Source organism: Procambarus clarkii, chromosome 63, assembly GCF_040958095.1.
Source record: "Procambarus clarkii isolate CNS0578487 chromosome 63, FALCON_Pclarkii_2.0, whole genome shotgun sequence".
Taxonomy (NCBI): Eukaryota; Metazoa; Arthropoda; class Malacostraca; order Decapoda; family Cambaridae; genus Procambarus; species Procambarus clarkii.
Genome location: NC_091212.1, coordinates 6,601,509 through 6,614,544, shown reverse-complemented (window position 1 = coordinate 6,614,544; position 13,036 = coordinate 6,601,509). Strand labels below are relative to the sequence as shown.

At 45.4% G+C, this 13,036-nt stretch overlaps 1 protein-coding gene across 3 annotated transcripts in view; it reads right to left on the bottom strand.

Moving 5' to 3' along the window:
• The window catches only part of LOC123769680 (protein slit), a 233,043-nt gene that overhangs the window by 189,614 nt on the left and 30,393 nt on the right, over positions 1 to 13,036 (bottom strand). The window lies entirely within an intron of this gene.

Genomic DNA, 13,036 nt, shown 5'->3' with positions numbered 1-13,036 from the left:
CACTGTGAAGGGTCGGCCAGTTATGTCCCTTATGTGTAGTGGAAGCGTGTTGAACAGTCTCGGGGCTCTAATGTTGATAGTTCTCTCTTGAACACTGTGAGGGGTCGGCCAGTTATGTCCCTTATGTGTAGTGGAAGCGTGTTGAACAGTCTCGGGCCTCTGATGTTGATAGTTCTCTCTTGAACACTGTGAGGGGCGGCCAGTTATGTCCCTTATGTGTAGTGGAAGTGTGTTGAACAGTCTCGGGCCTCTGATGTTGATTGAGTTGATGTTGATAAATGCAGAGTAAGAGTCAGTAAAGAGGAGACGCGCCATAGAAACAATCAAGAGAGCATTGTCTGAACATCGTAAGTCAACAGCAAGTATGAGAAATATTGTAGGAACAAAAGTAGATTTCAAGAAAATATCAGTTTCCTGAAAGGAAAAGTGCTCAACCAATCGGATTGCAGTGGATATGTGGACCTGTGGGCAGCTAGAAGCAACAGTCCGTAGTATCAAGTTATACCACGTGAGGACTAGCCCCAGGACAGACTTGGGGCATAGAGGAACCCCCAGAACCCTCTCCAAGTATGATCCAGGCACACGGGCGTTAACAGATATAGCGGATAAATAGGAATGTCACAAAGTTGAAATTAAACTGGACGTTGGAACTCTCATCTTTGTTGCCAAAACTATATTGCTTTAAATAGTCAAGTCTAATAAGACAAACATAAATCACAGACTTTTACAACACAAAAGGTCGACCAGACAGTGCGACACAGTGGTTACCAGGACCAGGTTGGGGTACTCTGAGAGAACTCTATCAACATCAGAGGCCCGAGACTGTTCAACACGCTTCCACTACACATAAGGGGCATAACTGGCAAACCCCTCACAGTGTTCAAGAGAGAACTGGATAAGCACCTCCAAAGGATACCTGATCAACCAGGCTGTGACTCATACGTCAGGCTGCGAGCAGCCGCGTCTAACAGCCTGGTTGATCAGTCCAGCAACCAGGAGGCCTGGTCGACGACCGGGCCGCGGGGACACTAAGCCCCGGAAGCACCTCAAGGTAGCCAAGGTACCTGTGGCAGGTGGCTACAGGTGACGGATCTGCCAATCCTGAGCACTTCAGGTGTGCAGACTCTATGAGCAGCAAGACTAAACAGTACACCACAAGATATCAAGAGACGACGACGTTTCGGTCCGTCCTGGACCATTCTAAAGTCGATTATCAAGACAATCAACTTGATAGTGGTCCAGGACGGACCGACACGTCGTCGTCTCCTCATCTTCTGACGTGTGGTTAAGTCATCATATCTTCAGCCACGTTACTCATCGTTACTCATGAGACTCATCATGTGCCTCTGTGAGCAGCAACTGGGTCATGATCTCGCACATAATATGGATAATCACAGAAGTCTGTGATTATCCTGACGACCAGTCACGAGTCCCTTAAGAACTACTCATATGGGATACATCAAAAATTTCCAAATACTTTACCCATTCGTGTTCTTGAGAAATGTCAAAATGAACCCACCCAAAGTTTTCAAAAGTGCTGGCTGAATATATGTCCCTGTACACGAAACCACCCGGAGATATGTAGATGATATTATCACACTCTGTAGTCCTTCATGTAGGCTAGGCTGGGGTAGCTGCCTGAATGGCTCCTTATCTTGAGGTTATCTTGAGATGATTTCGGGGCTTTAGTGTCCCCGCGGCCCGGTCCTCGACCAGGCCTCCACCCCCAGGAAGCAGCCCGTGACAGCTGACTAACACCCCAGGTACCTATTTTACTGCTAGGTAACAGGGGCATAGGGTGAAAGAAACTCTGCCCATAGTTTCTCGCCGGCGCCCGGGATCGAACCCGGGACCACAAGATCACAGTCCAGTGTGCTGTCCGCTCGGCCGACCGACTCCCCCACATTAGCATATCGTTTGTACGGGGGGGGGGGGAGGGGGGGTCAAAAATTTCCGGTAAAACGCCCTATAAAAGCAATAGTCAGGAAGCTCGATTTTGTTGCATTATTCTTCATCGGAATTGAAGTTTAGTGGAAGTGGATGAGTGAAGTGAATTGGAAGTGAATTTCCGCTTAAAGCACCTTCAAGCACTCCACCTCCTTCGCTCCGTGGTCAAGACCGTCTTTAACCCAATCTTTAACCCAATCTTTAACCCAATCAGCTACAACACAACAGGTGTAACAAGCCTAACAGGCGGGACATGTAGATCTCACTTCCCCCTCGACCCATTGTTAGGTAAGCACTTCCTCCTCACCATCCCCCCCCCCTTCTACCCAACCAATGTTTAACCACTATCCTCCAACCACCATCAATGGACTGTCCCTCACCGCTCACCGCAACACTGGTCACCGCTCCCCCCCCCCCACCCCACCCCCTCCCACCACCGCTACAGTTGTAATCTTCAATGAGTGAAAATATGAGGTGTGTGTCTCGTATTGCAGATGATGAGAGTCATGCAACAGCTTTATGATCATTGCTCGCCCACACGACAGTGCCACCACAGCACCAGTGCCACCACAGCACCAGTGCCACCACAGCACCAGTGCCACCACAGCACCAGTGCCACCACAGTACTAGTGCCACCACAGCACCAGCGCCACCACAGCACCAGTGCCACCACAGTACTAGTGCCACCACAGTACCAGTGCCACCACAGTACTAGTGCCGCCACAGCACCAGTGCCACCACAGCACCAGTGCCACCACAGCACCAGTGCCACCACAGCACTAGTGCCACCACAGTACTAGTGCCACCACAGTACCAGTGCCACCACAGTACTAGTGCCACCACAGCACCAGCGCCACCACAGCACCAGTGGTAGAGAACAGCAGACACAGCAGTCTTGGCTGTGAATGCTGCCACACACAAGTACCACAGTACCACAGCACCACCACCACCACATTCAACACATTCAATTCGTGAGAGGAATAGAGGTTGGCGAAAGAAGGAAGAGAGAGAGAGAGAGAGAGAGAGAGAGAGAGAGAGAGAGAGAGAGAGAGAGAGAGAGAGAGAGAGAGAGAGAGAGAGAGAGAGAGAGAGAGAGAGAGAGAGAGAGAGAGAGAAAAAAGAGAGAGAGAGAGAGAGAAAAAAGAGAGAGAGAGAGAGAGAGGAGGGAGGGGAGGGAGAGAGAAAGAACGGTGAGAGGGGGGTCCCAAAGGAGCACACACTGAGTGATTTACGACGTGTGACAAGTGGAGGGTAGACAATGCAGCTACGCACCTCCACCGTTCCCTCCTCGCCGGCCCCCGCCAACACTGTCACGTAAGCGTATGGTCTAACGCAAGCCTGTACACCCGGACACTGAAGCATGGCACTACGCTAACCTTTATGTGTATATACGTATACGAGCCTTCTCTAGGGTCCACACGCGGACCCGACCCGACACACGCGGACCGCGGACCCGACGGTATTACGCACTCGTAATACCGACCCAAGCGTACGTACATACGCTCTCAAGCGTACGTACATACGCTCTCAAGCGTACGTACATTCGCTCTCAAGCGTACGTACATTCGCTCTCAAGCGTATGTACATTCGCTCTCAAGCGTACGTACATTCGCTCTCAAGCGTACGTACATTCGCTCTCAAGAGTACGTACATTCTCTCTCAAAAGTTCGTACATTCTCTCTCAAGAGTTCGCACATTCGTACTCAAGAGTTCGTACATACTTTCTGAAGTGTAAGTACATTCGCTCTCAACAGTTCGTACGTACGCTCTCAAGCATACGTACATTCGCTCTCAAGCGTACGTACATACGCTCTCAAGCACTCGTACATGCACTCTCAGGCGTTCGTACATACTCTTTCAAGCGGACACTGAAACACGCAGAGTTTCTTAAGCTCTTACACGTACATACAAACATGTACACTTTCTTTCCTACGATCTCATACGCACACACGCCAGTACGAAAACGACATAGCAAGCAAGGCAAAGGCTCAACCTAAATTGCTGCACAGCCACATCAGGTGAAAAACAACAGTGAAGGAACAGGTAATGAAACTGAGGATAGGGGCAGACAGATTCACTACAAACGACAAGAAAGTGTGTGAGGAACTCAATAAGAAATTTCACGAAGTCTTCACATTAGAGCAAGAAGAAGTTCCAGAGATAAGAGAAGGAATAGTTAACCAGACACCACTAGAGGAGTTTGGGATTACCAGTAGGAATGTAAGGAAGCTTTTGCTAGAGTTGGATGTGACAAAGGCTATAGGCCCAGATGGAATATCGCCATGGATACTAAAGGAAGGAGCAGAAGCACTGTGCCTGCCACTCTCCATGGTGTATAACAAATCACTGGTAACAGAGAATCTGCCAGAAATTTGTAAGACGGCAAATGTAGTCCCAATATACAAGAAGGGGGATAGACAGGAGGCACTGAACTACAGGCCAGTGTCCCTAACCTGCATACCATGCAAGCTGACGGAGAAGATTGTGTGAAGAAAGCTAATGGAACATCTGGAGTGAAGGAAGTTGATGCCACAACACCAACGTGGGTTCAGGGATGGCAAGTCATGCCTCACAGGATTATTTGAATTCTACGATCTGGCAACAAAAAACAACAAAACAAAAAACAGGCAACAAGGAGAGGGGTGGGCAGATTGCATATTTTTGGATTGCCAGAAAGCCTTTGATACAGTACCACCCAAGAGACTACAGTATAGTACAAAAGGTGGAGATGCAGGCAGGAGTGAAAGGGAAGGTACTCCATTGGATAAGGGAGTATCTAAGTAACAGAAAACAGCGAGTCACTGTGAGGGGTGAGGCCTCAGATTGGCGAGACGTCACCAGTGGAGTCCCGCAGGGTTCAGTCCTTGGACCTATACTGTTTCTGATATATGTAAATGATCTTTCAGAGGGTATAGAATCGTTCCTCTCATTGTTTGCAAATGGTGCGAAAATTATGAGGATTAAAACAGAGGAAGATAGTAGGAGGCTACAAGATGACCATGACAGACTTAATGAATGGTCCAACAAATGGTTACTAGAGTTCAACCCGAGTAAATGTAAGGTAATGAAACTAGGCGATGGAAACAGGAGGCCAGACACAGGATACCGAATGGGAGATGAAGTCCTTCATGAAACGGACAGAGAGAAAGATCTAGGAGTTGATATCACACCAAACCTGTCTCCTGAAGCTCACATAAAAAGAATAACATCTGCGGCGTATGCAAGGCTGGCTAACATAAGAAATGCCTTCATGAACCTGTGCAGAGAATCATTCAGAATCTTGTATACCACATATGTAAGACCAATCCTGGAGTATGCAGCCCCAGCATGGAGCCCGTACCTGGTCAAGCACAAGATGAAGCTGGAAAAAGTTCAGAAGCATGCCACTAGGCTAGTCCCAGAACTAGGAGGCATGAGTTAAAAGGAAAGACATGCGTGAAATGTCCCTCACGACATGGGAAGACAGAAGAGTAAGGGGAGACATGATCACTACCAACAAAATTCTCAGGGGAATTGACAGGGGTAGATAAAGATAAAGTGTTTAACACGGGTGATACGCGAACAAGGGGACACAGGTGGAAACTGAGTACCCACATGAGCCACAGCGACGTTAGAAAGAACTTTTACAGTTTCAGAGTAGTTAACAGGTGGAATGCATTAGGCAGTGATGTGGTGGAGGCTGACTCCATACACAGTTTCAAATGTAGATATGACAGAGCCCAATAGGCTCAGGAACCTGTACACCAGTTGATTGACGGTTGAGAGGCGGGGCCAAAGAGACAAAGCTCAACCCCCGCAAGTGCAACTAGGTGAGTACACACACATGTACACTATCTTACCCCCACACTCACACTCACACAGAAACACGTACACTCTAATAATGTTATTATGTCTTATCGTCCATCTTGATCTGAGCAGATTGAAGTCTTCGAAGAAAATGACATCAAGACTCAAGTTTTGTAGATGATATCTAAGCGAAAAACTCACTTTAACCTTATGAGTTAAACCTAAATAACCCAAGAAAAAAGATAACCATCTTACGTTTGCATAAATGCCACAGCAGCTGAAAAGGAATATATGACTTAAGTATCTTAAAGAGTATATATATATATATATATATATATATATATATATATATATATATATATATATATATATATATATATATATATATATTTACACACAGAGATCACACTAACGTAATGCATCAAATGAACAAATCCACAAGGGCCGTGACGAGGATTCGAACCCGGACTCAGGTTCGAATCCTCGTCACGGCCCTTTGTGGATTTGTTTATATATATATATTTAATGACGAATGATTGAGCAGCGAAATGAGTATACTAACAACAACAGAGGAACGATGGATTGAACATACAAGGACAGCGGACATGGACGGGAGATGGACGGGGGATGGACGGGGATAGACGGTAAGCCCCTTTGTACCTGGACAAAACCTTCTCCGGGTTTTGACCGCGAGGTAGCAGGGGTAAGGAAAGCCAGTGTGAGTGGAGATGAGCAGGGAACACAATAGGCCTAATATCCACGAATAATCTACACATTCTAGAAAAAAAAATGGTAAAATTGTATAGAAGCATCCAAGATGCTGAAATTATCCCCAAGTTTAGCCTAGGTTAAAGCCACAACGTTGTACAGGACGCCATTTCCTGAGTCTACATCATTAAGAGTTGACAGAGCCAATGGAGACCAGACCACACACTAGAAGGTGAAGGGACGACGACGTTTCGGTCCGTCCTGGACTTGGCTCAAGTCGATGACACACTAGGTGAAGGGACGAGAACGTTTCGGTCCGTCCTGGACCATTCTCAAGTCGATGATACGCTAGAAGGTGAAGGGACGAGGACGTTTCGGTCCGTCCTGGACCATTCTCAAGTCATCGCCTTGAGAATGGTCCAGGACGGACCGAAACGTCGTCGTCCCTTCACCTTCTAGTGTGTGGTCTGGTCAAACTGCAGTGAATGTTTATTAACTTTCTCAGTACCTATACACAGAGAGTAATCACACTATCGCCATGCATCAATGCAACGAATTAGAATTCACAGTCGAGAGTTCCAGGTTCGAATCCCGGGCAGGACAGAAATGATTGAGCGCGTTTCCTATCACCTATTCCGGACGGGAGACATCTCCCGTCACGCAGGGTGCAGTCGCACCTCCACAGATCTCCAGTATCAGCTCTTGATACTGGTAATGGCTCAAAAGGGCCACCACTTACGGGCTATTCATGCCCGTGCCACCTTTTGGGTGGCTTAATCTTCATCAATCAATCTATCACCTATTCCGCCCGTTCACCTAGCAGTAAATAGATACCCCCACGGATTCACGAAGCAGTTACGCAAGTACTTACGAAAGTGTACATCTTTCCTCAATCTTTGACGGCTTTGGTTACATTTATTAAATAGTTTACAAGCATGAAAACTTCCCCAATCAACTGTTGTTATTGTTATAAACAGCCTCCTGGTGCTTTGGAGCTCATTAACTGCTTAATACTTGTAAATAAAGCCGCCAAAGATTGAGAAAAGATGTACAGGTTCGTAAGTGCATGCGTAACTGCTTCGTGAATCTGGCCCCCCTGTACTGTATGTATAAACTGGCTGCCTATTTATACATCCAACATATATGTATGTATAAATATTCATTGCTCTTTATACGCAATAAATTAATATTGTGAATTATAAATAAGGGCTATGTGTAATACCAGGGAACTGAGAGAAACATTGACATTATTCCCAAATAGACCTAAGAAAGAATATTAGTTACTAGTTATCAGTAAGCAAGTGTCACGGAATAATTAACCCTCCAGAGGTTATCTTGAGGTTATCTTGAGATGATTTCGGGGCTTAGCGTCCCCGCGGCCCGGTCGTCGACCAGGCAGGGGCCTACCTGCACAATTTTCGGGAGAGCAGAAAAACATGTATAATAGTTTGTTTTATTTATGGTCTAATTCCCGGTTGATCAACCACTTGAACTGGTCCGAACAGCAACCGCCTGGCTTCTTGCAAGTCGGGGTTCGATTTTCGATGCTCCAAGTGCATCGTTGCTTCATTCCATCCCCTTGTCCTCAGTGCCTATCCAAGCGTTATATAGTCATTCTGACTTAGCCTTTTATCTTACGGGCTCACCATAGCCCGTGCTACATGGACATTTTGTTCTGAGTAGCTAAATCTGAAACAACAACAGCCTTTTCTCATCATTAAATTATTTTACCTCCCACCCTTATCCGAGGCTGACATGCTGGAGGTCGACCTCGACAACGCACACGTGATGCGTGACGGTCACGTGACGGTCACGTGACGGGAACAACGATGAAGACGTGACGGTCCCGTCAAAGCCGTACATGAGACAGGCGCGAGCGATAAGAACCCAACGACTGACACCTTTGATCATAAAGCCTCCAGGTACGACAGAGCCGGGGATAAACATAAGAACAAAGATAACTGCAGAAGGCCTATTGGCCCATACGAGGCAGCTCCTATCTATAACACAAAACTGCGTGTATTGTGCAGCAAACTCAAAACACATAATCTACGAGCGCTTGCAGTGCAACACTGCCACATACACACTGAGAATCCTCCACACATCAGAGTGGTTGACAAATGGAATGCATTAGGCTTTTATGTGGTGGAAGCTGACTCCATACACAGTTTCAAGTGTAGATATGATAGAGCCCAATAGGCTCAGGAATCTGTACACCAGTTGATTGACAGTTGAGAGGCGGGACCAAAGAGCCAGAGCTCAACCCCCGCAAGCACAAATAGGTGTGTGCACAACACACTTGTAACCTGAGCTGGGTTGCCCAACCCGTAGATTTGTTTTGGGTTTCTTGGTTGTTAGCATTACGTAGCTATACGCCACGCTCCTCCACACCTGCAGCCTACGTCAGGCTCCTCAACCTCCACACCTGCAGCCTACACCACGCTCCTCAACCTCCACACCTGCAGCTATACGTCACGCTCCTCAACCTCCACACCTGCAGCCTACACCACGCTCCTCAACCTCCACACCTGCAGCCTACACCACGCTCCTCAACCTCCACACCTGCAGCTATACGTCACGCTCCTCAACCTCCACACCTGCAGCCTACGCCACGCTCCTCAACCTCCACACCTGCAGCCTACGCCACGCTCCTCAACCTCCACACCTGCAGCCTACGTCACGCTCCTCTATATATATAATATATAGATATATAACAATATATCTATTACTAAGCGGGTTATAAATGTAATGCATTATATGTAATTAGTCGTATAGCAATTATAACTGATTTACGTTACTTAGTAACTACAGTCTGGAGTGGAGTGGGATTCTCGTAGTACAGTTGGCTACGTTCTAGACTCCCACTCGGCGATTGCGGGTTCGATTCCCAGGCGGGAGAGAAATGGTTGGGCATATTTCCTTTCACTTAATGGCTCTGTTCACCTAGAAATAGATATATACCTTTGAATTAGGCAGCTGTGGTGGGGTTGCTTCCTGGGAGAGGTCAGATCTTAAACCTCAGGTGTGCTTCAATATAAGCCTAAAGAATATATATATATATATATATATATATATATATATATATATATATATATATATATATATATATATATATATATATATATACACGAGCTTCCTGTCCCCAGATATGAGGAATCCACTGACGCGACATTTGCGATTTCTGTTTTTATTAACACGTTTAGGTACATCTGCATTTGTGCAGCTTCTATATGAAGGGGAGTACAGAGTGTGTCAGAAAACTATGTGATGCTGAAAATCCCCATCACACAGGATGGTTATAGTCATAAAGAGGCATGTGATCAGTACTCTGCACTGGCAGACTCTGAGTGCATTATGAGGATATCATCATGAACACAAGAGTGAATAAGGTAGCAGTGATACTGTACTGCTATTTCAGTGATACTAAAAGTCCCCATCTCGCAGGATCGTTAAGTCATACAGGGCCATATGTTCAGCAGTCTGCGCTGGCAAATTTTGGGTGCATTATGAGGATATCCTCAATAACACGAGATTGTATAAAGTACTGTATTTACAAAGCTCCAGGTGCCTCATGCCAACGGGTCTGAAAGGTCTAATAACTGGGCATTCGGTGTTGTTGTGTGAAAGCTCATGCCCCAGTTCCTGCTCACAGAGTTTGCACCTGGAGTGCTCAGGATTGGGAGATCCGTCACCTGTAGCCACCCGCCACAGGTAACGGTAACCCAACCTGATCCTGGCAACCACTGTGTCGCACAGTCTGGTGGACGTTTTGTGCTGCCCATAAATATAGATTTCAGATCTGAACAAATCATAGCTTTTTATACTGGTGCTTTCAGGTCGTTGGGAGTCAGTAATTTCTCTTATATCAGGATGGAGTGTTAGGAACAATACAAATTTGACTGCAGAGATGGGGATACCTAGATCTAATTCAACCTCATCTTTGTTACACGCTACTTTGGCTTCAGTGTGGTGAATGGTAGCACAATACAAGAGGCAAAGTTACATATTTTCCAATTTATATCCACATTCACACTACATATTTTCAGTAAATAACACCCAATTTGTGCAATCAGCCTTACATGATCGACACGTGCGCGAATGTGATTGAATACCCGGAGCATACCTGGAGCGGGGTTTAAGAGTTTGTCTACTCCCCGAGCCCGGCTTGAGGCTAGGCTCAACCCACTGTACAGTAGCCTATCCATAGGCCCGTGAACAGTCAAGAAACTCTACACTCGCGCGAGACCAAATGAAGCCTAATTGAGCCTAGAAATATTAACTATTTTTTTTTATTATTACTCTGCCTGTTTATTTTGTAATACAACCGAATGCATTATCTAAACGTTACAAAATCAATGATTTTGTTATATATAACATAATTAACTCTTATATAACATAGGAGAGACTTATAATGATTTATAATCACTTATAATTTCATTGCACTTATAATTTCAGATACAACTTAAAAACACCACAAATAATTATAGTCAAATGCTACGTATACAACAAATCCAATATCTATAATATTAATCCCTCGGACCAATTTCCACGAATTATTTATACCTTTCACAAAACGTGTTGGGTTAGTTGTGGGGCCCAATAGGCTGTTAGGGTGAGCTGGCTACTGGAGACCGCATTGTCGTACGGAATAGCCAGAACCCGGATTCACGAAGTACTTATGAACGTGTACATCTTTCCTCAATCTTTGACGGCTTTGTTTACATTTATTAAACAGTTTACAAGCATGAAAACTTGCCAATCAACTGTTGTTATTGTTATAAACAGCCTCCTGGTGCTTCGGAGCTCATTAACTGTTTAATAATTGTAAACAAAGCCGCCAAAGATTGAGAAAAGATGTACAGGTTCGTAAGTGTTTGCGTAACTGCTTTGTGAATCTGGCCCCAGAACCCACTACTTGGTTTGCTATGCAAGGCCCGATTTGCCTAACAAGCAGAGTTTTACTGAAATGACATTTTTCATTTTATTTTTCTTATGAAATGACAAAACTTTGCATTTTATTTGACTTTTTTTTCATAATTTGAGCTAAAAGTAACGCAGAAATATTGCCAAACCTAACATAACTTAAGTGATGTTCTTAATATAATTGAATATTAATTCAACGTAACCAATTTGAAATAATAATCTAAATATAACGAAAATCACTCTGCCTGTTAGGCAAATCTAGCCGTGCATACTAGGCTAAGTAGCGCGATCTGGCCATTAGGTACGACACGCCCTCTCATCCCACCTCTTCAATCACCTACCTCATCATTTACGTCCGTTTCGAAAAGTAGTTAAGGTAAAAAAACGCGATAATGAGAGTAAACAAGAGACCCAGCGGGGGTGTCAAAAGCCGTCATAAATCCTGGGTTAAGGGGGGGGGGAAAGGGGAAGGGGGAAGGGAAAGGGGGAAGGGAAAGGAGGGGATGGAAGACAGCAATTAATAACCCTCCAGTCACACCCAGTCTCTGCCCCTCCCTTCGGGGCTTAGCGTCCTCGCGGCCCGGTCCTCCTTTTTGTTACACACCCCTCCAGGAGGCAGCCCGTAGTAGCTGTCTAACTCCCAGGTACCTATTCACTGCTGGGTAACAGCGCCATCAGGGTGAAAGAAACATTTTGCTCATTTGTCTCCGCCTCCACTGGGGATCGAACCCGGAACCTCAGGACTACGAATCCGAAGCGCTGTCCACTCAGCTGTCAGGCGTACTAACTGACGTTAGCTTCAACGGAATTTTTATGCGTTGGTGGAAAATGTTTTTATTTACAGCTTTCACCTCCCGGAAAAGCATCGCTAGGCTGCAGGGAAGTTCAGAAATAACTTCGAAACTTCAGCAGGACCAACAAACATTTAAAATATTTTCAGAATTGAATGAAATAAATGCTTTAATTATTATTATTTTTTGTTACCGTACGCATCAGGTAAATTGTGTGAATTGTATTAATTAAATTATAAGTCAGGTTTAGTACACGAAGGTAATATCTGAGCGTGTCCTTACAGGTGTGTGAGCGTACAGTAAGCTACAGGTGTGTGAGCGTACAGTGAGCTACAGGTGTGTGAGCGTACAGTAAGCTACAGGTGTGTGAGCGTACAGTAAGCTACAGGTGTGTGAGCGTACAGTAAGCTACAGGTGTGTGAGCGTACAGTAAGCTACAGGTGTGTGAGCGTACAGTAAGCTACAGGTGTGTGAGCGTACAGTAAGCTACAGGTGTGTGAGCGTACAGTAAGCTACAGGTGTGTGAGCGTACAGTAAGCTACAGGTGTGTGAGCGTACAGTAAGCTACAGGTGTGTGAGCGTACAGTAAGCTACAGGTGTGTGAGCGTACAGTAAGCTACAGGTGTGTGAGCGTACAGTAAGCTACAGGTGTGTGAGCGTACAGTAAGCTACAGGTGTGTGAGCGTACAGTAAGCTACAGGTTGTTTTAATACAATCATGTTGAAAACATTGTCGTGACTCTTAATCCAGGTTATACTGTATCGTACACCATTCTTAATCCAGGACACACTGCACCCTACACCGAAACCTCGATATAAATCTGTCAATTGATTATCATAACTAACAAAAAAATAAATTAACCCAATCTTGATCTACACATA